Source organism: Pholcus phalangioides, unplaced genomic scaffold, assembly GCF_987345545.1.
Source record: "Pholcus phalangioides strain wild (caught in Gottingen) unplaced genomic scaffold, Ppha-v1.0 ptg000009l_1, whole genome shotgun sequence".
Classification (NCBI taxonomy): Eukaryota; Metazoa; Arthropoda; class Arachnida; order Araneae; family Pholcidae; genus Pholcus; species Pholcus phalangioides.
Window position 1 is genome coordinate 45505237 of NW_028301602.1, and position 24799 is coordinate 45530035.

A 24799-nucleotide genomic window follows, 5' to 3' on the forward strand; every position below is an offset into this window, starting at 1 on the left:
CCATCATTTCCACCATTCTCATTTGTTAAAAAAAAATTTTCTCTCGTGAAAATGCCTTTGAAATTGGTACTCAAGACACGTTTCAAGTCTACCAACTTACAAATACAACGCCACAACAGGCAAAATGCCGCCTAACGAGGTGGCTGAGATGTCTCTCTCTCTCTCTCTCATGTATTTCAAAAAAAAACTCCACGAAAGGTGCGAGAAAATGGATAGTTTGATCCCTCCAAGTTCTCGATTAGTTCCATAGTTTTCCTGCAGAACTCGGAAACGCTAGTCAACTGAACTCGTATTTTACGAGCTGAAATTTCACATCGTCCAGTTTTCCTTTAAGAAACTTATCCTCGAGTTATCATCAACATATTCATTGAGAAAAGCAGAAATACGTTTCATATATCAGCTCGGATAAACGACAGCTTTGAACCATGAATTCCGCCAGGTTACTGCAGGCGTCGGGAAGAGTTTTGCTTTCAGTTGTGATACTTTTCCTTTTTGTTTTTGTTACTTAAATACGCCTTTTTTTCATTTTTCTTGAGGGCAAAACAATTGTCTCGGGGAATTCAGTTTTTTCAACTCTTTAATGAGTACGTAATCCACGAGCGCCCAGCATTGGTAGTGCAAAATGCTGTCACCAAGAAGTGTTTTTAATAAGTTAAATCACGCAATCATATAACGCGCGAACACCACAGTCGCCACAATGGTGGTCGGCTGAAGTTGGTTTTCTGTGGTTCACAACTTCGAAGCGCGAATGCGAGCCAATCTCCCCCGTTAAAAAGCCTCGCCACAGAGATCAACAGGTCTACAACGATACAATTATTCAATGATTACACTTCACTCATACTTAGAAAACCCGATGGCAGATGGTAGCGCTACACATAACAAGCATTACACAGCAACAAAATTCACATACGTGTTCACAATACATACACGCATATTCCAACACGCGCCAATTCGTTGGAAGTTTTGCAGAGGAATATGGACGAGGTGCGTCACTTAAGTGACCCGCTGCACATTCCCAGTCCACTTAAACGACCCATGGCACATTTCCAGAGCACTTAAGTGACCCATGGCGCATTTACAGATAACTGATGACCAGGATGTTGTTTCAGATCACTTAAGTGGCCCAAGGCACATTTCCAGCTTCCTTAAGTGACCGCGGCACGCACATTTCTAGACCACTTTAGCGACACCTGGCATATTTCTACACCACATAAGTGACCCTTGGCGCAGCAGATCACTGAAGTGATCGGAGGCATATTCACAGATCACTTACGTGGCTCGCGACACGTTTCCTAAACCAATGAAGTTGCCCGCACTCTTCATGAGGCTGAGCACCCTTGATGTATACCATTTTTATGGTATTGTGGCCACAGAAACCATTCCGCACACACTCTAGATGGCTTTATTCCCTCTTTTACTTAAAAAGGGACAGATTCCTGCTCCCTATTTATGTTTGACTCTAAAGAAGAGCCGGAGGTCGCAAATCTTCGGATTGTGGTTTTGGGTGACTAGAAAAAAGAGAAAAAAATTAAGAATATACAGTAGTTCGGAAAAAAAAATTCGCATATCGAGGGTTTTTATATTCGTTAAAGTGGGGGTTTAACCTTTGTTTTGACCATAATCGAGAGATTTGCGCTGAATCGGAGTTCGTTTTATCCGGGTCCGACTGTATGTTAGAGTAGTTATCATGCATTCTCCATAATCCCAGTTAGGAAGATACGTAATTGTATTTGACAAGCACTTTGAGAAATCGTGACCCCGAAGGAAAAAGAATGAAATCGAACTTTTCATGACTATTAATACTTTTAGAAAGTGGCTGTCCTTGTCCCGTCAGCCTCTTATTCTTCGATGATCGAATTAACAAACCATTCTTCTCTGGAAAATTCTCCACCTTTTTCTTCTTCGGAAATGTCTAATAAAACTAGAACATTTACTTCTATGCTTATTCGATGCTCTTTTTGGTTCTGTCATTAAACAATAATTATCACAATAAATACCACGTATGACAGAAATCAATATGCAAAAAAAAAAATTTCTGCCACGTTTAATGCCTTCTATTAGAAGGGTTAATAAATATATTTTATTTTCTAATTATATTGGTCAAGTTATTTAGGTTTCGATTCCGCAAGATGCAAAAAAACACCAAGGTTCGCGCTTGTCAATCAACACACACACACACACACATGAGTGAGAGGGGAGGGGAGAAACGCACCTTCCTATTGAATGCCGTTACGCGGTGTGTTATTGCGAAAAGAGAAACGCATCACACTCAAGGTCTGTGGATTAGAAATAGAGAAACGTGGTCTGCGGGGATTGTCATGCATTATACTAACCATAGTGTTTGTTTTAATGATTTTTCCCATATTTCCTACTTCATTGCGTAGATTATATCCTGATTTCGCAAGTTTGTTGCACTTTCTGTATTCGCCGTCTTCGTACTCTAGGTCTGCGTGTGACAACATTAATCGCCTTATAAAAAAAGATGAAGAATGAAAAGGCGTGTATATACTAGTTAGTTATTGCTAAAAAAACCAACGAGAAATGAAGTCTTTCTATCCCAAACTCTAGCATGGAACATTCGATATATAGGGTGGATGAAAAGTCCTGGACATATTTCGAAAATTGATAAAAAATCAACCTATTCACTCCATAGGTACATATGCGTGTGCCTCATTTTTAATGGCTTTAAATGATTTTCAATGATTCTTTTTTCAAGTTAAGACTTGAGGTATACGCAAAAAAGGGTACCCAACTCAAATGGTAATAGTAAATACATCCACCCAAATTAATTAGTCATTAATAATAGTCTTAAAACATTAAGTCAGTTTTGCCTCAGGTTTCAAGAGGATAAAAGTAAATGCGATTTACACCAATATATTCACCAAAGCGTCGAATAGTTTTATTTCTGACGAGGACGAATCGGGTATCGAACTCGCGACATTTCTAAACATCGTTTAGTACTTTAGACGAGTATCTTATCGACCTGGACTACCACGCCCTCTTGATATTGGTAATGGTTATTAAATAGTTGGCCTTCAGCACCACTGATATGGAGTTTTAATCTTCAAATGGTGGTACGCAGAAACACACTCCACGTTAGGTTCACGACGCCCACAAGCACATTCCAACATGTACCAATTCATTAGAAACTTCGGAAAGGAATGTGGACGTGGTGTATGTGTGGTTTAGTGGTCGTAGTGGTGGTGGTGGTCGGCTGAAGTTGGTTTCCTCTGGCTCCCACCTTCGAGCCCCGAATGCGAACTGATCTCCCCGTTTAAGTCCCTGTTGAAAATCAGAGAGCAACAGGCCTGCAACGATACAAATATTCAATCATTACACTTCACACATAATCTGGAATATAGATGACAGCACTGAAAAATCAGACACAACACTAGATGCGCAATCAAAGTGTTAGGTACCCACACTCACACCTCCGGCACAATTACTCGATGATAAATTGCCCATGGCGATTGACCGGAATTGTGCTCGGTTCGAAATGAAGAAAGAACCAAGTAGAAATTGGAATGTTAAAATATCGCATGGCTCTGGTGCCTGTGGAGGCCTTTGCCGTGCGAAATCTAAAAAAAATTGATATCTTTATACTACTTGTGGACATATCAGTTATCATGAGAAAAGATTTTTTCCTAGATGGTGCCAGTTCAGCTGATGCTATAAGACTTTCAAAAAATGTCTAAACATTGCGCGATTCTTTTATTTAACATTCAAATTGTACGCGATAAAACTCGATGACCGTTTGAAAGTGTCGTCGCCCCTTTGAATGTTGCAATCGTCGAACTTCTTCTACTCGGAAAACAGGAAAAGAGTAATTATTGTAATTATAAATTTAATATTAATCATTACATACATACTTTCCGATGTAGTTACTCGTTTCATGGCCAACGACTATAGACTGACAGTCGTCATCTTTCTTCTTTGATAGGTTTTAGGGAAATCTTCAACAAAGTAAAAACAACATTCATTCATTCAGGGTCTACGAGTTATGGTTCATATTTCAATGAAGTTTAAGGCCTTGACATGAAAGACCATTTCATTATTCAAAGCATTTTCTATTTTTAACAACACACGCATTGGCCAGTGAATATTTCATAAATTTCACTAATCCAAGTGACAGCCGTGTTTATGCAAATCACCTGGGTGATATGATTCACAGACGTTCGCAACACGAGGATCATATGTGTTCTCATCATGGGTAAGTAACCAAATAACTGGAGAGCTCACTTTTCGCTTATTACGTCAATGTATTGTGAAAGCTTCAACTGTTCGTGTTGCTGTACAGCAGGGGCTGTTGCGACGCAGAACCTATCGGTAGTACTTCTTATAGTTGTGCCGTGATAGTTGTGCCGTGTGGTGCGTACTTGTGATGAACCACGCCACTGTAGTCAAAAAAGACGGACTGCATAACTTTGATATAGCATCTCACTAATCGTCAGTATTACCGTTCTGTATATCGTTCTAAAATAGAATGACCGAATCTAATGCTAATGCTCGCCTCGTCTGCAAGTTATCTGATCGTGATTGGATGATCATGCATCACCTCATTTGGTAAATAACGATCTCATTTCTGGACGTTAAGGGCCTGCTAGAATGTGCTTCACTTTCCATTGATGTGCGTCCACCAAGTTGTTGCACCACTCCTTTATCTGAGTGATACCCATTTCTTCATCTTCGAGGGTCTGCCGAATCTTGCGGATTGTTTTCACTCTGGAATCACCAGGCCTCACATAAAATTTAATGCAGTACAACAGGGGTCTTCGACCCATGGCCTGCAGGCCAAATGTGGTCCTTCAAGATTTCTTCTGTGGCCCGCCGACCATTTTTAGAAAATAGCTACTTTACATAGAAAAACGAATAAAATCAAAAATAAAATCGTTGAGCTCTGGCCACTGAAATCCGTACTACTGCTACTAAACCATACAACATGCAGCTCGTCCATATTCGTCTGTGAAACTTCTAACGAATTGGTGCATGTTGTAATGTTACGTATTGTGAACCTAACGTAGTGCTGCCATCTGCCATCAATTTTTCAAACTATGACGGAAGTGTGATATTATCGTAGGCAGTGCCGTCTTAACGCATGGGACCACCTGGGCATGACCCGGGGGCCGCAAGAGAAGAGGGCCCTCAGAAAAATGAAACGTATTTGAATTTTTCGAGAATTTGTCACTTCATTATTCATCGGTGATCTGCCGGCGACTAACAGCTTCTGAAAGCAAGTAAATATTCAAGAATGCGCACTATATATAGGATCACCAAAACACAACTCCCTAGCTTCATTGGTTTACGCATCAAAAATTATGGTCGGATACTTTTTGAACAAATCTCGTATGCCTTAGTTACAACTTGAAATGACCTACCAGAGAAAATTTACATGATAATAATTTTCCATTTTTCATAATGTGGTAGATAAAGAGTTAAATTACAACAGCAGCAAGCTTCACCATGCTTTGAAGTCACATTCTCAATTTAATGTCCCACATGATCACATCTAATGCCAAAAAATGTTTAGAGAATGAGTGGATATTTTTTCTTTTATTGACTTGAATAGCTAGGGGAAGGCAGTAGCATGAGATGATGATGATGCCAACAGTAGTTGTAAATGCCACATCAATTGTGCTCAAAATTTTGGAGAGTCACCAGAGGCCACTTATGTAATCTGGGAATGTGCCTCGGGTCACTAAGCGATCTGGAACTATGCTGCGGGTCACTTCAGTGATCTGAAAATGTGCCACGGCTCTCTTAAATGCTCTGAAAATACGCCCAAATCACTCGAGTAAACTATAACAGTGATCTGTAACTGAAATACACCGAAATAGTATTTTTATACGAGCAACTAAAAATCTGAGAAGAGATATAAATGCTTGAAACAGTGAAATGAATTTTCGAAGCTATGTGTGTGTGTAGTTCTCTCTGCCTTTTCCCCCCTCATTAGTCCGTAAAGTTGCCGAATTGGCCATTCTGAAATTGTCAAAATTTCAAATATTCTAAATTTTAAACTGCAATAGAAATTGCAAAATAAAGGAGTGAGAGCTGAACCCATATACTGTGGATCACTTAAGTAATATCTGTAAATACGCTGCGGGTCACTTAAGTGACCTAGGAATGTGCAGCGGGCTACTTGAGTAGGTGTGGAACTGCACGGGGATGACTTTGGTGATTTATAAATGTGCGGTTTAGTTTATTTTCACAAAACTAGGTTTGAGGTTGCGGGCAACATCAGAATTCTCAGAGGGCCACATCTGGCCCACGGGTTGGCCATGTATGCACATTTATACATTACATCATTTGTGATAGATGCTGAGGTGTAGGGGGTGGGGGGTCATGGCCCCAAGGATGGGGTTGACAGGGCTCTAGCCTTGGGGCCCGGGACAATTCTCATAATTTTTTTGCTTTCTTTTTCACGCTATACATGAACTATAGAAGTGCCCGTGAGAAGTCTGAACGGGGAGTCCGCGAAAGGTCCCAGCCTAGGGGCTCTACTCCTGGTTGTGGGGGTATAGCCAAAGCCTCCTAGTAATAGCTAGGAGTCTTTGGTATAGCACTCAGTTCTCATGACCCCCGTATCTCTGCACAAGGTTTTGAGGTTGTTTACGTTTTCAAAAATGATATTTTATCTGATAAAATTGTTTCCCAGACTCGTATCTTCAATGAACGATAACCGCCATCACGTGTCTGCTTCATTTTTCTCACCAAAAAATAAATAAAATAAAAAAAAATTGAAATATTTGTCGCGCGTCTCTTTTTTGGCGCGCGCACAAGCAGGAAACAATTTCTTTCCTTCCTCCCCCCCCCCTCACAGCGCAGTCGTTCCCGATAAAGGGCGATCGCAGCGCCATCTGCTCGCTCTGACGCCGGTCATGTGATATTTGTTTGATGCCCCAGGCGATAATGAAACCCGTGGTTTTAAACCCTTGATCTTCAAGTCGACTTTGTTGTTGTTGGTTTATACAGGTGCGCGCAAGAATCAGTTGTGTAGAGAAAAAAGAAAAGCCGATTCACCTTTTCTCTCTCTCGGTAAAGTTGGTTTCCTTGCAAAAGGTAAGAATCTACTCGTATTACAAACACACACACAACCTCTCTTTCTTTACTTTCTCTCTTCGTCAATTTCACTTGGCTGCTGCTGCTGCTGCGTAAATAACGGGGGCGTGTTCGTGTATTTGGCTACAATAACGTATATATTTTGTGGTCGCTCTTCAAACAAACAAAAAACATTTCTCACGAGCCTTAATCAATAATTCTTTATTATCGTGTTCACCTACTTATATGAGATAAAAAATGTGAATTGCTGTTGATCACATCATTGTTGTGAGCTGATGCGATGACTCGGCGGAATTTTATTTCTCCCATTTAGAATGTTGCCATCTTTTACATCGTCTGGAAATACTCTATCGATCAGAAGGAATTTATCACTTGAAATGAACGTTTCGAGCGTAATTTTCAATGTTTTTAATATCTGACTCGCGTAAATATTATCTACTACTGTTGAAAATAGTCACCGGCAGAAAAAACAAAATATATATATATATAGCATGTGCGGATCCGGGGGGGGGGGTGACAAATCCTCCTAGAAGTATCTAGGAGGCTTTGGGGGTGATCGCCTCTCTTAGGAGCCAAAAAATAAAAAGGAAATTTATCTCCCGTAAACATGCTGGACGATCCAACGGAACTAAACGTTGCATCGCCCTGGATTGCAAGTGCCGACAAGGAAAGAAAATGAATTTGCCCGTTTGGCAATAAATGACAATTTTAACACACAACCGTGAATGTGAATCATTTGATTTGTCCTCTGAAATGTGCCGAAATAATATATAAAATACGAGCAACTAACGTCTTGAAATCTGAGATATAAATGAGGGTGTGCCCGCACAACCTCCGGTCGGCGGAAGTTGTATCGGTAGAAAGAAGTTTGTTTTGACGCAACACGATAAATACCCACTGACTGTATTTCTTTCATATAAAAACGAAATGTCGCCAAAGAAAAGTTGTCAAGGCAAGGTGCCATAAACAGGCGAAAAGTTTGTCAAATGCAAGTAACGCTTCCAGTTACATCCGGAAAAAAATTGTCAAAGGCACGTAAAGTTACTACCAGTTACAGCCAAAAATTGTCGGGGGAAGTAAAGATGGCAATTACAGTCAAAATAATTTAAGTTACAGCCGAAAAAATTGTCAAAGCTAAGTAAAGGTGCCAATTGCAGCCACAAAAATTGTTTTAAAAAAAAAAGTAAAATGTTCAATTACAGTCAAAAAAAAGCGAAATAGCCAATTAAAGCCAAAAAGTAAAATAGTCAACTCAAATGCAAGTAAAATGTCAGTTACAGCCTAAAATTCTCAAAGGTAAGTAAATTTGCCATTCACAGCCGAAAAAGGCAAGTAAAGTTGCCAACTATATCGCTAAAATTGCTAAAAAAATCGCCAGTCACGGAAAACGGTAGGGACTGCGAATAAAGTACGCCCATCGACCTGGTGTCCGGTATGTGACACTTTTGGTCGTCCACTGGCCTGGTCCCATACTCTCTAGGTCACTCACATACTTGCAAACTCTCCAGGTCCCGTTCTTGGTCACTCACATGCCTGAAAAATCTCCAATTCCACTTTTGGTCACTGGCTGACCTGGTCCTTTGCTTTCTAAGTCACTGTGTTTATCACTCACGTGCTTGCAAACTTTCTGGGTCACTTTTTTGGTCACTCACGGATTTGGTTCTTTGCATTTTAGGTCGCTTACATTCTTCAAACTTCCTCTCGTTTGGTCACTCACTAACCTACTCCGTCGCTCTTTAGGCAGAGGCGCATTTATGCCGTCTGTGGGCTGTACAAGTTTTGCCATCGTTCTCCCATTCCATTAATTTTCGTGACCACTCATTCCTCAAATTCGCTACTTCTCGCAATTGCCGCCGCTGTAAATACGTGTCTACCCTTTGACTACTGACGGTACTTCAAAGTACCAGCGTAAATAATTTGTGGTGTGTAAGTATTTAAAAAAAAAAACTTTTCTTGTCTTTAATTAAACCTAAAATGACCTACCAAATAATTTTCATGATAATTATTCATTATTATCGTTATACATATTTATATTTTAATATTTCTATTTTTCATAATGTGGTACTTGAAGGATTTAAAGCAGTGGTTCCCAATGTTTTTCAGGTCATGCCCCACCAAAGCATCTCTAAAATCCTGACGTAACCCCCCCCCCCCCGTCATTTTGCCACCTCGTCAAAACTGCTACCCGGGGCTCTTGCCTCCTTCCCCCCCCCCCACTAGTTCAGGTGCTTTCTCCCGTAACTTGTAATTACTGTTACTCTAAAAGCGAACTTCTATTCACGTGAAGGAAGCCAAAACGCAGTGTTGCCAACTTAGGTAGTTATTTGCCAATTAGATCTGGTCTTTTTTTCAGTCATTTAGTTGGAAAAAATACCCATCTAGTTGCTAGTTGTTTCCTAGACTTTTTCAAAAATTCTCCTGTGTACTAGTAATCTATTATTAAATTACGTGAAAATACTGGAACGTCCCGAGATATACGGGGCGTATGGCCATCGGAAACATGAATAAAATTAATTCTGGTATTAATTTTCACATGGAATAAAATTTTGGGCAAATCAGAAAAGCCCGTTTTCTAGTTCGAAGATGTTCTATTCATAAACTATGATGTTCTAGAAGAACCTAGTGGGAAATTTTTTTTACTGTTTGTAACACTGTTAAAAAGATCATTCACTTGTGTGGTCTAAAGCAATAGTTCTTAATGGGTGGAAATCCATACGTGGGAATCACACACACAGGGGCTTCCGAGATGGGCCGTACAAATAAGCTCGCAATCCTGTTATAAATGCACTCAAGTTTGCCAATGGCTTATAGTTATTTTCTAAAACCACACTGATCCATGGCTCGTAAAGTAGATCGTGTTTGCTTTAGGTCACAGATAAAAGAAAGGTTGAGAACCCCTGGTCTAAATATTCGAATGAATACACTGGAAGCGATAAATAAAAGAACGAAATGAGAGTATAGTGGAAAAGAAGTCACCATGAAGTTGTTTAAAAAATTGTATTAGTATGAAATGGTGTGCGTTATGAAAATTACTAAGCCTCAATTAGAAAAACTGGTTCCCAAATTGTGCCCCCTCTTCGTGGGGTGTGGGCCCCACTTTGGGAATCAACTGGTTCAAAGAATTTTATCGGAGAAATTAATTCTTAAAAGACTTCTACGTAAAGAGAAAATGGATAACAGAGATTTCCAAGAAATGAGTAATAGGTAGCTTTTTTACTATGCACTTTTTTTACTTATATTGATACTTCCGAGTTTCTCTCCTCGTTCTTTTCTTCCTAATTACCTCAAACGTTAAACGTTTTTTTTTTCTCTCTCTGCAGTCAATGGGTCAAGGTTGCTCGAATTTCCGTTTCTTCGTTTCTTTTCCACTTTTAATCCTATGCAACATTTCTACGATAATATTAATTATTCTATCTCAGGAACCGAACTAATCGCCTTATAAAATAGCTTAGAGCTAAAGAAAGTTGAAAGTCAACATTACGCATAAGGAAGAAGAAATTGAGGAACGGCGAGAATTGATCATAAAAAAAATCACATGCCCTGCAGCGATCAGAGATATTGGCTAATAATAAACATGCAATTACATAAATATGCTTAACTTGTTCGAACGTGGGAATTTCTCCGCATTTAGTTTGCTCCTTGATCGGACAAATTAATTTTTACTGAGATTAATCCATCATATTCTGCATCCACCGTTAAGCCCTTTAATCCCACCCCCCAGCGTATGTTTAAGCACCCTTAAATGGATAGCGTGCAGAATATCTCGAGAAAAATTGTAACCGTAAATTAATCAAAGGCACACTCTATCCTGTAATATTGTAACTACGCATCAGACCAGATACAATCCTCCAATATACTTGAACCTCCATTAACCGGTTCAACTGGGACTGAGGGTCAGCCGGTTGAGCAAAAATCCAGTTCAACAAGGGATATTTAAAACCAATGCAAATTAATTGCGTTTCTATACATAATTACATTTGCATCAAATATATTTATGGTGGAATATTTCATTGCAAAAATGCCTATACTAAAATAATACTTTTTTTGATGATAAGTATTTTTAATCAATACAATGAAATATAATACATATATATATACTTCTCACGAGGTTGCTAAGGTGTTTGTTGCGCTTGCGTAGAAAAACCCGAGATATTAGAATGAAATGATACAAAATCCATATATTCAATATGTCATAGCCTACGTCTGGAGTGCGGGTGCTCCGCAAAATGACAGGCCACTTTACACATTTTCCAGACTTCGGATAGTGCAGTACACTCCTCTCGCGAGTGACTGTGGCACAGCGCAGGTGGACCTTGGTCATCTCTGCGTTCGACCAAGGACTTTCAGGGCTTTTAGGTTTTCATTCTCAATTAGACTCCGGCCGTGAAAGCCTACACCAACGCATTATATACGTACAAACATGCCTGTTTGTAAAATTGAAATTCACTGAAGCACGGAGTAGTTCGTTTTGTGAAGTATATAAATATACAGTCGAACCCCATTGTGGCCTTCCCGATTTAGTGCCAACCCCCACTTAGCACCAGAAATTTTCTGTCAATGAATCTTTCACACACAGGGATTGCAACGGGGTTAGCACCAAACCAGAACATGGCTCCCACTCTGTCTCGAGGAGGGATATAAGCAAACGGGATTAGCAGTGATCCGATATAACTTCAAACTTATTATAGCTCTAGAATTCTGCTAAATACAATGGAACTTCATACAATGGAAATACAATGGCTCATAGTCAGCGGAATAAACTTGGAATTATCCAATTGATCTATCCTGAATCTGTAAACTGACTATAACTTGCAACTTAATCATCAACATTCACATAGGAAAATAATAATTGTTATTATTTTATCATCAGTTACAAAACTATCTTCCAGATTTTAATAATTTTATAATTGTAATAATTGATATTAGTTGCTACATTATTCCACTGTTCTGGAATCAGCATTTCTGCAAAATTTCTTGACCGTGTTCAAAACTTGATTTACTAAAATAATTCGTGATCATCCATTACGAAACTGTTTCCCAAATTTTGCTTATCATTCTTATGCTATCATGGAAATATACTTGTCATTAACTTATTACAATTTGTACTTTCCGGTACTCTTAATGACGATAAAAAAGATTCCAGTTTTGATTATGTATCGATTGATCCGTAGGTTAAATATAATCGGTATCAAGTGGTACACATTCTCGATGCCTTCCAGCTGGACAACGTTAAAATGAACATTAATTTATCAAAGAAAGAGTAGAAAAAAGACGAATTTTCGAACTTATATTTGTTTTTGAAAATTTGTTGTTTTCAAAACAACTTGATCAAATAAAACAAACTCTGACTTCTTGAAGAATTTTTCCCAACTAAATTGGCTCATACAAAATTTTTTCCCTGCAACTTCGAATTATCCAAAACATTCAAAACATTTTCAAAATTTTAACATTAAATTAGATGGAAAACTAAAAGGAAGTTCGTAAAAGTTTGAATTACCCAATCAAATTAACGAATTTCTGGTGTACATGGGGCGTTAAATCTAAGAGAGTTTGACTAAGTCATTCCTTCAATAACTGCTTTTTAAAGTCTCTGGTCATCATCACTAGCTAAACGATGGCAAGAGGTTTCAGGATTCGCGAGTTATAAGATTATAATTAGATTATAAGAGATAGAAACAATATAACTGCAAAAAAATCATAGCCTCTACATTTCTTTTAATTTTTTGACTTAGCGCTTTGAACTTTGAATGCATCATCTCAGAGATAGCATTAATCTAGCATTCTCTTATCACTGTTATGATACGAGTGGCATTTGTCATTAAAACGAAATTACCGTATTTGAAATGATTCCGTGTGGCAACAAAAACGAAGAATTTTCTTGTTTTGAAATTTCTTTCTATTTATTCAACGATCGATTTCTAATTTCACGGTTAATGTTTGATACTCTGAACTCTGACGATTTGGCACATAATAGGATGTGTTGTATCCGTTTCTGAGGTTTGCGCAATCCCATCATTGCTCATAACCCATTAGGTTTCGTCGCATGATCATTTCATACGCAAGAGGACCAACTAGACCGGGACTCACTTTCAAAATTGTCATAAAGACGGGTCATTAACCTAACCCTTAACGCATTTAGTGTCAAAATCCGAATACTCGAAATTGTTTTTCTTCATGAATAAAATATTGTGGAATCTCGTGAATTCTTTCCAAATGAAAAATTGAATTTCTGTCAGTCATTTTCTAAGATTTGAAGGTTTCTAAATAACAGTCAAGTAAATATCCTTTTGGAGGGAAAAAAGTGCTGAATAAAGGAAATTTTTTGCTATTTTTTTTATTTATTATACAAACCTGTGAAAGGCCAAAGAGCTCTTACTTCACTAGGTGCATAATACAAGCAATCCATGAAATTAGAAAGAAAAAGCAGAGGGACGTCAATAAATTAATCACACACGCGCGAACATATGTAGGTGACACTAATAAATACGTAAAAAAATTCCCGAATACGTACATAACAAACGATAAAATACACGTGTATGTACAAATAAAATTCAATGTATATGATAAAGTAAAAAATTTAAAAAAACGAAAAAAAAAATTGCATGTAATTGCAAATTAAAATATAATATCACTCGTGAGAAAAAGTAGCAATATCAGTAAAAACGATTACACGCAAAAAACGCAAGCGAAGATATGTTAAAAATATAAATAAATTTTAAAACAAACGACATACAATAAAATAAGAATATACTTAATAAAATATACACAACACCCATAAAACTCAATATGATGATCTAGCACGTGAAAAATGATGAGAGATCAGAAGCGCTGAGAGAGAGTGGCAAAATCTGTGATAAGTGGATGAACATAGATCTCTTCTTGGTAGATTTTTCTACAATGTTTTTAACATGGTATGGTAATTTACCATATTTTTTTCCAATGTTTTCAAGTTAAAATTTGCCATTAGTTTCTATGGACTATATCACCAGAAAAATAGAAAATGAAAAAAAAAATTTTAATGTCAATTAAATGGAACAATCAATTATGAATCGATTGTAGCTTGTCGGCAAAACGATGCATTAAAGGGTTGATTGTTTGAATCAGTGGTATCCGAAGTTGGGGGGGGGGGGGCGGGGGGTATTGCTTTCCAAGAGTCGCTGGAACGAACCGCTGGGCAAAGATATTAACATTAATTGTTCGGGTCCCCCACTTAAGAATTGAGCTGAGAAATTTGTTTTTCTCTTGAAATAGGACGTGATGCAAATGGAAAACTGATCTAAATTCTGGTTTAACGAGCACATTATAAGGGTATCTTGACTTCTAGGAGGCTTTGATAAGAACCTCTTCCTTTATTTAGACCAGTGATTCCCAACGTGGACGTTAACGCCTCTGTGGGGGACGATGGAATTTACCCAGGGGGGCGGGGCGGTAGACCATAGTTCCCAATCTTTTTTGTCCCATCGCCCCCAATGCAATCTAACCCATAGGATCCTATGTTATGCCCGTAGCGTCTACCGCCCCGATGGGAATCACTGCTTTAGACGGAAAAATTAGCTAGAATATATTATTTATGAGAGTTTTTTCCCCCTTTAAATTCTCGTCAAAACATAAATATCTAATCAACTAGAAATTGAGCGAATCATTGCATCAACGAATTTATTGCCGAGGGTTTATTAGTATTATTTTAAGAGAGTTTTTCCTTATTTGGTGGATTCTTTAATGAAATACATGTTATAAAAATAGTAAGAGGGATAATTTTTCAAGGAAAAAAGATGCTGCTGATATTTTTGCCATGATAGTACAAGAGAGGGATAATATGAGTCGCAAAATTATTTTTCGATAGAGAAATGAACCTTTTTATTTCTATAAGTTTGTAACAAAATGCTGCGTATGTTTTGAAATTATTTCAAATGAATATCCGTCAAAAAAAGTCGGTTTGCATATTTGTGCTGCTGCCCTTTACACATATAATTAACTTTTCGTATCATTATAAGTAGAATAGTGAATCGAAATTAATTGTATCAAAATGTACAGGTTAACTTATGCATACTTTTGAAATTCGATGTCTCTAAGAGAATCAGCTTTAACCCCCTTCTCGTAAAGGCTTTTGACTACAAATTTGAATGATAAGTATTTGAAGATCGGCAATAAATATCACAAACTAGTAGTTTACTTGTTCGCATGTTAGAAATAGAAGGATAAAGGATCCTTCACAATCTCCTATGTAGTTATTGAAAGAAGCTGGTTCTAGCTATTTGATGCCGACGAAACACAACACATATATATGTACACACACACACACGCGTTACTACCAAAGCTCGAAATCCGAACTGGCCGGCACAGTTGACCCGCCCGGCCAATGTCCGAATTTCGGACTTATCGATCCATATGATTCGGAGATCATCGCCATGTTGGCGTATTTTTTGTTATAATTTTGGCCATTTACAATTATTGTTAGCAGTGGCAACGCTAACGATCAAAGGAATCGATATCTTAGGGATCGATATATACGGGCCGGTAAAAGCCCGAAATTCGGACATTGACTGGGTCAACTGCGAACCGGCCGATTTCGTTCTTTGGCAGTAACAAAGATGCATTATCTATGGTGGGATCACTAAACAGTTATATAGAAAGACAGAAAAAGCTATAACTTCCATTCGGGGTTACAATGAAGCTTCGCGATGATGAGAAAAGAGGTAAAGAAAACAAGGAGATCTGGAACGTTCTAGATTGCCCTAGTCAATGTCCGTTCACGGCTTCCCTGAATAGTCCAACAAAGAACTGCTTCAAAGCAACGAACATTCACACATCAATATCACTATCTCGCCGCAGCGCCACTAGGAACCGCGACGCATACTTTGAGAATCACTGCCTTATAGCATAACATTGCCTGAGGGCCATGATACTGTGAGAAGGCCTCGTTATTTTCATGGTGTGTTCGATAGAAGGAAATTAACCTTCCTGTGTGTGCTTTTATCATTAATTCTATGATGTTTATTTGCAGGGGAAGATTCTTATCACCGATACTCGATGGCATCGGTAAGGTCTCGGGTTTTTGTCATCGGAGTCGGGATGACCAAGTTCTTGAAGCCAGGTTCCCATGGACGAGATTATCCTGATCTAGCGGTCGAAGCTGTAACTAAAGCCCTGAAAGATGCGAAAATCCAGTACCAACAGGTGCAGCAAGCGGTTGCAGGTTATGTATATGGCGACTCCACCTGTGGCCAGAGAGCTCTTTACGAAGTTGGCATGTCCGGCATCCCTATCTACAACGTGAACAACAACTGCTCGACTGGTGCCACTGCTCTTTTCATGGCGAAACAATTGATCGAAGGGGGACTCGCAGATTGCACACTCGCAGTCGGATTTGAAAAGATGGCCAGAGGTTCACTGACTTCCAAGTTCGACGATAGGACGAACCCGATGGAAAAGCACGTGACCGTTCTCTCTCAAACGCATGGCTTCGAGAGTTCCCCTGTAGCTGCTCAATTCTTCGGGAGTGCCGGCAGGGAACACATGCAAAAGTATGGTACGAAACCGATACATTTTGCCAAGATCGCTTACAAGAACCATAAGCATTCTGTCAAAAACCCTTATTCCCAGTTTCGAGATGAATATAGCCTTGAGCAAATCATGAATTCTCCGGTCATATACGAGCCTCTGACTAAACTTCAGTGCTGCCCGACTTCGGATGGAGCGGCAGCGGCTATTCTGGCGTCGGAAAAATTCGTTCGAGACCATAAATTGGAGAGCCAAGCGGTGGAGATTGTCGGTATGGAAATGGCAACCGACGTTCCGAGTTCGTTCAGCGAACAGACAAGCATCAAAATGATTGGTTTCGACATGACCCATAGAGCTGCTGAGAATTTGTTCGGCAAGACGGGCATAAGGCCCTCTGATGTCGACGTCGTAGAGCTTCACGACTGTTTCTCTACAAACGAACTGATCACCTACGAGGCATTGGGATTATGCGAAGTCGGCAAAGGTGCAGAACTCGTTGATTCCGGGAATAATACATACGGAGGTCGCTACGTTGTCAACCCGAGCGGAGGCCTTATCTCGAAGGGACACCCCCTCGGTGCAACTGGAATAGCGCAGTGCTCCGAACTCTGTTGGCAGTTGCGTAACGAAGCTGGTGAAAGACAAGTTCCAGGAGCCAAACTCGCTCTACAGCATAACATCGGTCTTGGCGGTGCTGTCGTCGTCGGATTGTATAGGCTCGGTTTTCCGGAGTTGAGACCATCGGCTCCCAACCCAAGTTCTTCAGATAGGAAGCCATTGGAGCTTCCGGAAGATATGAAGAAGTTGAAATCCGCTTCGTTTTTCACGTTGGCAGAGAGTATCATCGATTACGTCGAGGAAGTCATCGACAAGAAGTTGAAAGGCTCGTTCAAGGTCAGAGTTCGAGATGACAAGTCCGACTACATGGCCGTCGGAGTGATAAACGTCGATAACGGGAAGATCGGCGTGAGTTTCGATCCGGATGTCAAGAGCGATTGCACGGTTACCCTCAACGACAGTGTCCTGTCCGATCTGCTGGAGAGGAAGTACACGCCAGAAAACGCTTTCTTCTCTGGGAAATTGAAATTGCAAGGAAACGTTGGACTCATTACTAAATTCTTGTACTTGAAAGATATCCTGCTCTCGAAACTTTAAGGCATAAATACGTCAGTTTTTTTAGATGTTATATTTTAGCACCGAAGCCAAAGAAGAGAAATTTTAAATGATCCGAATTTTAATCAGATTTTATGCTTAAAATATACGTTAATATATGAATACGTTTTTTTTTTTTTGCCATCAGAATATGAACAAAATGAATTTAGTGAGATTTGAGATGATTTTTTTTCTCAGCCCAATGTGTGAAGGAAAGACTTTTGTTCTTGGATATTATGCCGAGGTGAAAAATCCTCGTCATGATATCCAGAAAAAATTCTTTGTTGATTGAATTTTTGAAAACTGAATTTTTTTTAACCAATACACTCGATGGGTTATGTATAATGACATTCCCGCAAAAAGACATTGTAAGAATTTATTCCAACCAGTGCGTGTGTGTGTTATTAAAACAATTCTAAATGTGTTCTAGGAACATTAAATTACAGAATTTTATTTCTTATTTCAATGTGAAAAGAAATTTTTCAGAGAATATGTTTTGTTAAAATAAAATATATATTTTTTGTTTTTCTTTACTAATGTGTGGAAGAATTTGTGCTTCAACAAATTTGAAACGTGGCTATTTTTTAAAGTGGAGCCCGGAAGTTCACGCAAAATGCCCGATTTTGCCTTTTTCAATTTTTTTTTTTTTTTTTTGTAAAAACACCTTTTTTCTTGTCATACATGCCCAACATTGTTTTAAGTTTACTTGTGAATTTCGGAGGCCACATTCTGCCGCTATGGTAGTCATAGTGGTGTTCGGCTGAAGTTGGTTTTCTGTGGTTGGTTCCCACCTTCGAGGCTCGAATGCGAGCCGATCGCCCCGTTAAAAAGTCTCATCACAGAAAGAAACAGGCCTACAAACGGTATAAATATATATGGCAACACTGACAAATCACATACGCACGCAGACTGTTAGGTACACCCACTTACACTTCCAGCACAAATCACTAGGTGGTAAATTGCCAATAAGTGGCGATATACCTGAGTTGTGCTCGATTTGAAAGAAAGAAAAAGACCATATTCTGTTGAACTTGGATATTTTGTACGTGGAGAACTTTTGATTCTCCTAAAATCAACCCAATCTTTCCTGCCCTGTTCAAACGCGAATAGGTTCAAGTGCCTGAGAGATAAAAAAAAACTCAGTGTTGTCCTGCATTAACTTCGCTTGGTTCGGATGGTGTAAGGCACAAATACTTTTGTTTCAGACAAACGCATCAGTTGGCGCCTTGGCTCATCCAGCGCCGTTCAGTAGTTGAAAGATCTCTGGAGCCCATTTTACTTTTTTGCACCACAAATGCATTGAAAACTATTTTAGGTATTTAGTATAAGACTGAATTGACCACAGATGCCTTCAGGGTCGTGTGACAGGTGCGAGGCCCTGGAATCGAACTAATCATAACTGAGGTGCCACAAACACTTTATTTTTGGCATAAAATCATTTATTTTTAAAATAATGTAGTTATCTTAAGCCATAATTGAAGCAATAGAGTAAGTGCAACCAATTTTTAGCCAGTTTTCGGACACTTAATATATATATAGTCTTTCAGTTACTTTTTTTCCTTCCATTTTTGTGAATGCTTATTTAGTGCCTATTTTGAGCTTAGGCACTAAAGGAAGTTTAGGCACTTTCCTAAACTTCCGGGCTCTATCAACACCACCTATAGAAGGTCTCCGCACGAAGCCTGTGACGTCACAGAAGAAGGCCACACAGATTTCTCCTATTGCCGTTGGATATATTGCAAAAATAGTTAAAGATATCGCATTCGCCGGCCTGCTATATCCAATGGCAATATGTGAAATGGCCTTCAGTGCCGTCGCAAGCTTCGCGCGGTCGTCTTATATAGGTGATGTTGGCTCTATTGAGTTTGAAGATTTGGAATCCAAATATATTTTGTGGCTGCTCGAGCTACGAGCTACATTTTGAGGTGAAAAAATCTACCTCAAGCAGACATGCATGCATTTAGAATGTACAAAAATGAAAAATGCATCACAAACATGAGTAAAGTTATTGAAAATATTGGAAGAGCTTTGAAACAGTTAATGGAAGTAAAAAATACGAACAACTCAGCATTTTTTTCAGCAAATTTGATATGATGGAACCATGTGCAAATTGGGCATTAACTAAGTCAACCTCACGATTTTGATCTAGTTGGTTTGTTAGAAACAAACTGTTATTTTCAAAAAGTTTTCAAATAACGAGCACTTCTCAGGCATGTCATTTATTTTACAGGGAGCCGTATGTGTACAAAGTTACTTTTTATACGGTCCACCTATTCCCTAATTTTCACAGTTGTTGCCCCCATCTCTGCTTCACCTCCAAGAAAGAAAATTCAATATTAGCCGAGATATTTGAGTTCATAAATTGCTGAGAAAGAAGAGAATATGATAACGGAAAACTTGTTTTTCGCTTCATACGATGTTCTCTCCCTCATTTTCAGCGATTTTTAACTTTAAAATATCTCGGTTAACATTTCACTTGCAAATGGATTTTTTTTCCTTCGGTTCAGCAAATAGATGGCAACAACTTCTTAATTGAAAGTTAGAGGATAAGGGACGAGCCAAGTTGACCCAGCCAATGTCCGAAATTCGGACTTTGGCCGGCCCCATATATAGATTCCTATGATTCGGGGTCATCGCCGCGTTGGCGTTTCTTTTGTGATAATTATGGCCATTTATAATTAGCCATAGTTAGCTATGGCAACCCTAACGATCGAAGGAATCTGAATATCGATATCTTAATGATCCATGTGTATACGGATCGGCATATGGGGGCCGGCGAAAGCCCGAATTTCAGACATTAGCCGAATCAACTGGGCCGACCTGTTCGCGAAGTGGCCAACTTCGGGCTTAGGCAATTACATATATACGGCACTTAGTAGAATAAATGACATATCTAATAGATCATAAAATGTACGCGTTTTTTGGATACTTTTTGTAACTGGAACTATGTTTTTTATAACGTATAGGGTTTATGAGTTACTGTATTTTAGTTGAAATGACTTCACCCTGTGTACACAAATGTATTTATAGTTTAAATTTTGAGCCCCAAAGCCGTGAGTATCCTGGGCAAATGCCGCTTGCCCATGTGAAAATCAGGCCCAGCATTGATTGTACTGAAAACGATTTTCAAAATTTCACTGTAAGTTTCATGGAATGAAATAACATGTAAGAACGAGGAACGAGACGTATGTATGGTCATACTGAATTCGTACACGACATACTAGATGAATACCGGGATAATTATGATATGTATGAAGTGCACGTGCGTCTCTTGATTTCTTCTGTAGATAAGAAAGGAACAAAAAGTGTCTGGAATTTTTTTTTTTTTTCCAGTTTTTGAGGAAAATTGTTTCAAGCTGGAACAATAGATAAAAGTGGGGAGGGGACATTTTTTTTATTGATGGAACAAAAGAAACTTTTTGAAAAGGAAGGAAGACAGAAATGCAACATTTCAATTCTTACGTTATTGGGAAAATACAACCGGAAAATAATTTTGTTACCTATGTTGTCAGTTTGAGAGAGAGACAATGCTTTTCGAAATCATGGCAAAAGAAAATACCCGTGACCGTGGGGTTATGACTTCTTCGTAAATAAAAACAGTGAATTCATGAATATATAGAGGAAGTTCGTATCAATTTTCTGTGATCTCGACACTCTCAATCCTCTAAGTACGAGTCAGAGAAGAGTGTTCACAGTTCTGTACTATGGATTCAGCTTCTATAAATCGAAAATTTCGGCAGTTATAGAGATAACATTGTTATTTCGCCGAGCTCTGAGATCCCTGGGTATAATGACATCATGTTGGTGGCTATCATTGAGCTCATCGCTTTTTTTTTCCTTTTCACGTGGGTTTTATATCTAGGTATGATTTCCTCAAACATGGCCCTGACACGAGTGATGAGTGCACATGTACATTCTCTTCTTCAATCGTTTACGCACAGGAAAAGTGAATTATGGAAAATTGCGCGATGTTATTATTATAGGAGAAAGAAAACAGGAAAATACGAAACACAATACAGAAAAAAGAGAGAGAGAAAAAAAAATGCTTGAAACAATCGAGAAAAAGGAAGTGAAAGCTAAAGCGACTTCACTTGTCGACGCTGAAGCTATTGTGTGTATGCATTTATTGACCAAAATAACACCACTCGAAATTGTTATTAGGGTTTTTTTTTTACCTTTCATGGATCTGAAAGTAATAGGTACTTTCCAACTGGCCTTTACTTGCTGAGATCAAGGAAAACGACGCCACATCAAACCTATAAGTTTTTTTTTTACTTTCTCTTCAAAATCTACGCCACCGCTTCCCTCTAATTAGCAAAGTCGAAATTGTTCGTGAATCATGTTCACGTGGACTTGAATCCGCATTAATCTTACATTTAAACACACACAAACTGCACGTGAATCCCATTCCGTTCAGAATAACACCGAAACGATGCGACCACTTGTTGCTTTTGATACAGACAGGAAATGATTAAATTGGATGCGGAAATATGTTTGCAGAGATACAATACCGGTTACCACGCCCCCAAAAATGAACGATCACGGACGAGATATCTCATCCAAACGAAAAGTAGAAGAAATTCATTCGAACTTTCCCTGTTTTATCTCTGTTTTTCATCGTCACGAAGCTTCATTGTACCCCTTTGAACGGAAGTTTTTCTTTCCGTCCCCGTTCTTTCTATACTCTTGTTTAATGATTTTTTTCCTCCACGTATAATGTATCTTTCCACACTATATATATATATATATATACACATACCAAGGGCGTAGCAGCGAGGGGGGGGGGACTTGGGGGTCTGGTCCCCCCCCCCACCCCGAAATGTGAGAAAATGACCGAAAAAAGGGAAAAAGATGACCAAATCCATTGTTCTGTCACTTTGGTCCCCCCCCCCAAAATGAAAGTGGTCCCCCCCCCCCCGAACGAAATTTCTGGCTACGCCCTGACACATACTGTATATAAAATAGAAAAAGAAACATAGGGGAAGGTGAGAGCGAAAGAGCACTCTTGTATCTACTTATTTACTGTACTGTAGTTTCCCTTATATTTCTTTTTTTCCCCTTTCTCTCTTTTTCTAACATCCGCGAACAAGGGAAAACTTTTTTTTTTTAGAATTACCGCCGATACTGGAAATAGAGATTGTCCAAATTTGTTGTCATAAGATTTTACGTGAAGGGGCTAAATTTTAAATTGCACTAAGAAAAATATCCCTCAATTTAAAGTTTCTCACTTTCACTTCTTGTAGAAGATAGATGGCTACACCTGAACATGCAATATAGTTATAGAGATAACATTGTTATTTCGCCAATCTCTGAGATCCCTAATGACATCATGTTGGAGACTATCATTGAGCATATCATCGCTTATTTTTCCCTTTTCACTTCGGTTTTATATCTAGGTATAAAACTAACTTTCACATGTGCACTATTAGATAACAAGCAGAAATACAATTCCGACTCAACCAGACTGAGCATGCCTATAGGCGCCTGTATAGACATAGGCGGAGATAGACTCTGGGGGTGGCATGATGATGATGATTGCTGGAGGGGACATGATGATGACGATGTCAGTTCAAATATAGCCTATGCATATACATTGAATCGATCGGCTCCGCCTCTGATATTGGAAGTGAGATGTCCCAGCACCTCCTATAGATAGAAGGCCTCCGCAGTCTGCTTGTGACGTCAGTAAGTAGTCCATTTTTCCCTCAGAATATTCAAGGAAAAAATTCCCTGCTCGTGCCAGTATCATCGTTGTGAGGAAAAGAAATGATCGGGCTCAGAATTGATGATTTCTATGCCCCACATCCAATCACTATGCGGTATTTGTGAGCCAATCAGGAAGATTCTATGCCAAAATAAGAAGAAACGAAATAGGATGCTGTGTTTCAAAATGTGGCAAACTTGCTAGGTAGTCTGAATGACGTTTATGGCAAACAGTTCAGAGGCCTTCTATCTCTAGGAGGAGCTGAATGTCTCCGCCCATGCGCTTAGGGAGAGAAAAAGATAGTAGATAGTCCTTCAGAGCCTCAAGCTGACACTTGGGTCATGATACTGGTCAGCTGGGCAAGCACGTATTCATCCATAATCTTTTGCAGCACTGGGACGAACCCCCCTAGTATTAATTTTTGAAATCAAAATGTACTACTTATCCCTGAGGCTGCGGGGAGTAAAACTGCTCTTAGTGCGGCTGAGCAAAAACAAATTCCCTTTTTTTCAGTTGTCTTTTGTGAAAGATGGAAAGCACTCAAACTCAGACTTGCAAATTGAATGCAATCGGGAAAAAAAGTATGGTTCAGTCAGAGAAACTGGATTCGAATCCACAATCACCGACAAAGTATCGATTGCGGGTAGACAAGCAATATACTCAACAATGTACAACCAGCCAACACAGCATGAGCAAACCTGTCAGAAAATAAGGAAATAATTTAAAAAAAAGTCAACTAGAATATATATATACAAGGGGCCATTCAAATATTACGTAAGCAGATTTTCAGCCATTTTTGACCCCCCTCCCCTCCTTGTCAACTGACCCCCCCCCCCCCCCGTCAGCAAAATTTCGTCAGCAGCTTAGAATACATGCCCTAGGCTGGGATCTTTTGCGGGCTCCCACGGTCAGACTTTTAACGGGCCCCTTCTGTAGTTAATTTATAGCGTGAAAAAGTAAAAAAATGATGATAACCGTCCCGGGTCCCAGGGCGAGAGCCCTGTCAGGCCCCCCCCCCCCCTATGTGGGAGCCATGGTTTAAGGACTACTACGCTGATCCTCCCTGGATGGCTGGATAATGGGGGCATGCTGAGCGTTTAAGCTTAAGTCAAACAGTCACATGTCTAAAAAAAACGATTCCGACCACCCTACCCATTGTTGAAATTTAGAAAAATACAGGGCCGTAGTTTGCTTTATCGGGACCCCGGGGCAGACTTTTCCTTGGGGCCCCTCTTGAAAGGGTTATTATTATGCAAAACAAATGTAAACTTTTGTGGTACCCTTCCATTCAACTCGTGGGCCCGGGGACAGTGCTCCGGTTGTCCCAGCCTAGTTACGGCCCTAGAAATATATATCAAACTTTCGGAAGTTTTTTTTTTTTGGAAT

At 39.2% G+C, this 24799-nt stretch overlaps 1 pseudogene across 1 annotated transcript; it reads left to right on the plus strand.

Annotated features, from left to right (window-relative positions):
* The first annotated feature begins 6896 nt into the window (after nt 1-6896).
* Nucleotides 6897-18242, plus strand: LOC149083184 (sterol carrier protein 2 pseudogene; annotated as a pseudogene). Its single transcript, XR_016193223.1, has 2 exons — nt 6897-7056; nt 16061-18242. The product of XR_016193223.1 is annotated as a sterol carrier protein 2 pseudogene (transcript).
* The last annotated feature ends 6557 nt before the right edge of the window (nt 18243-24799 follow it).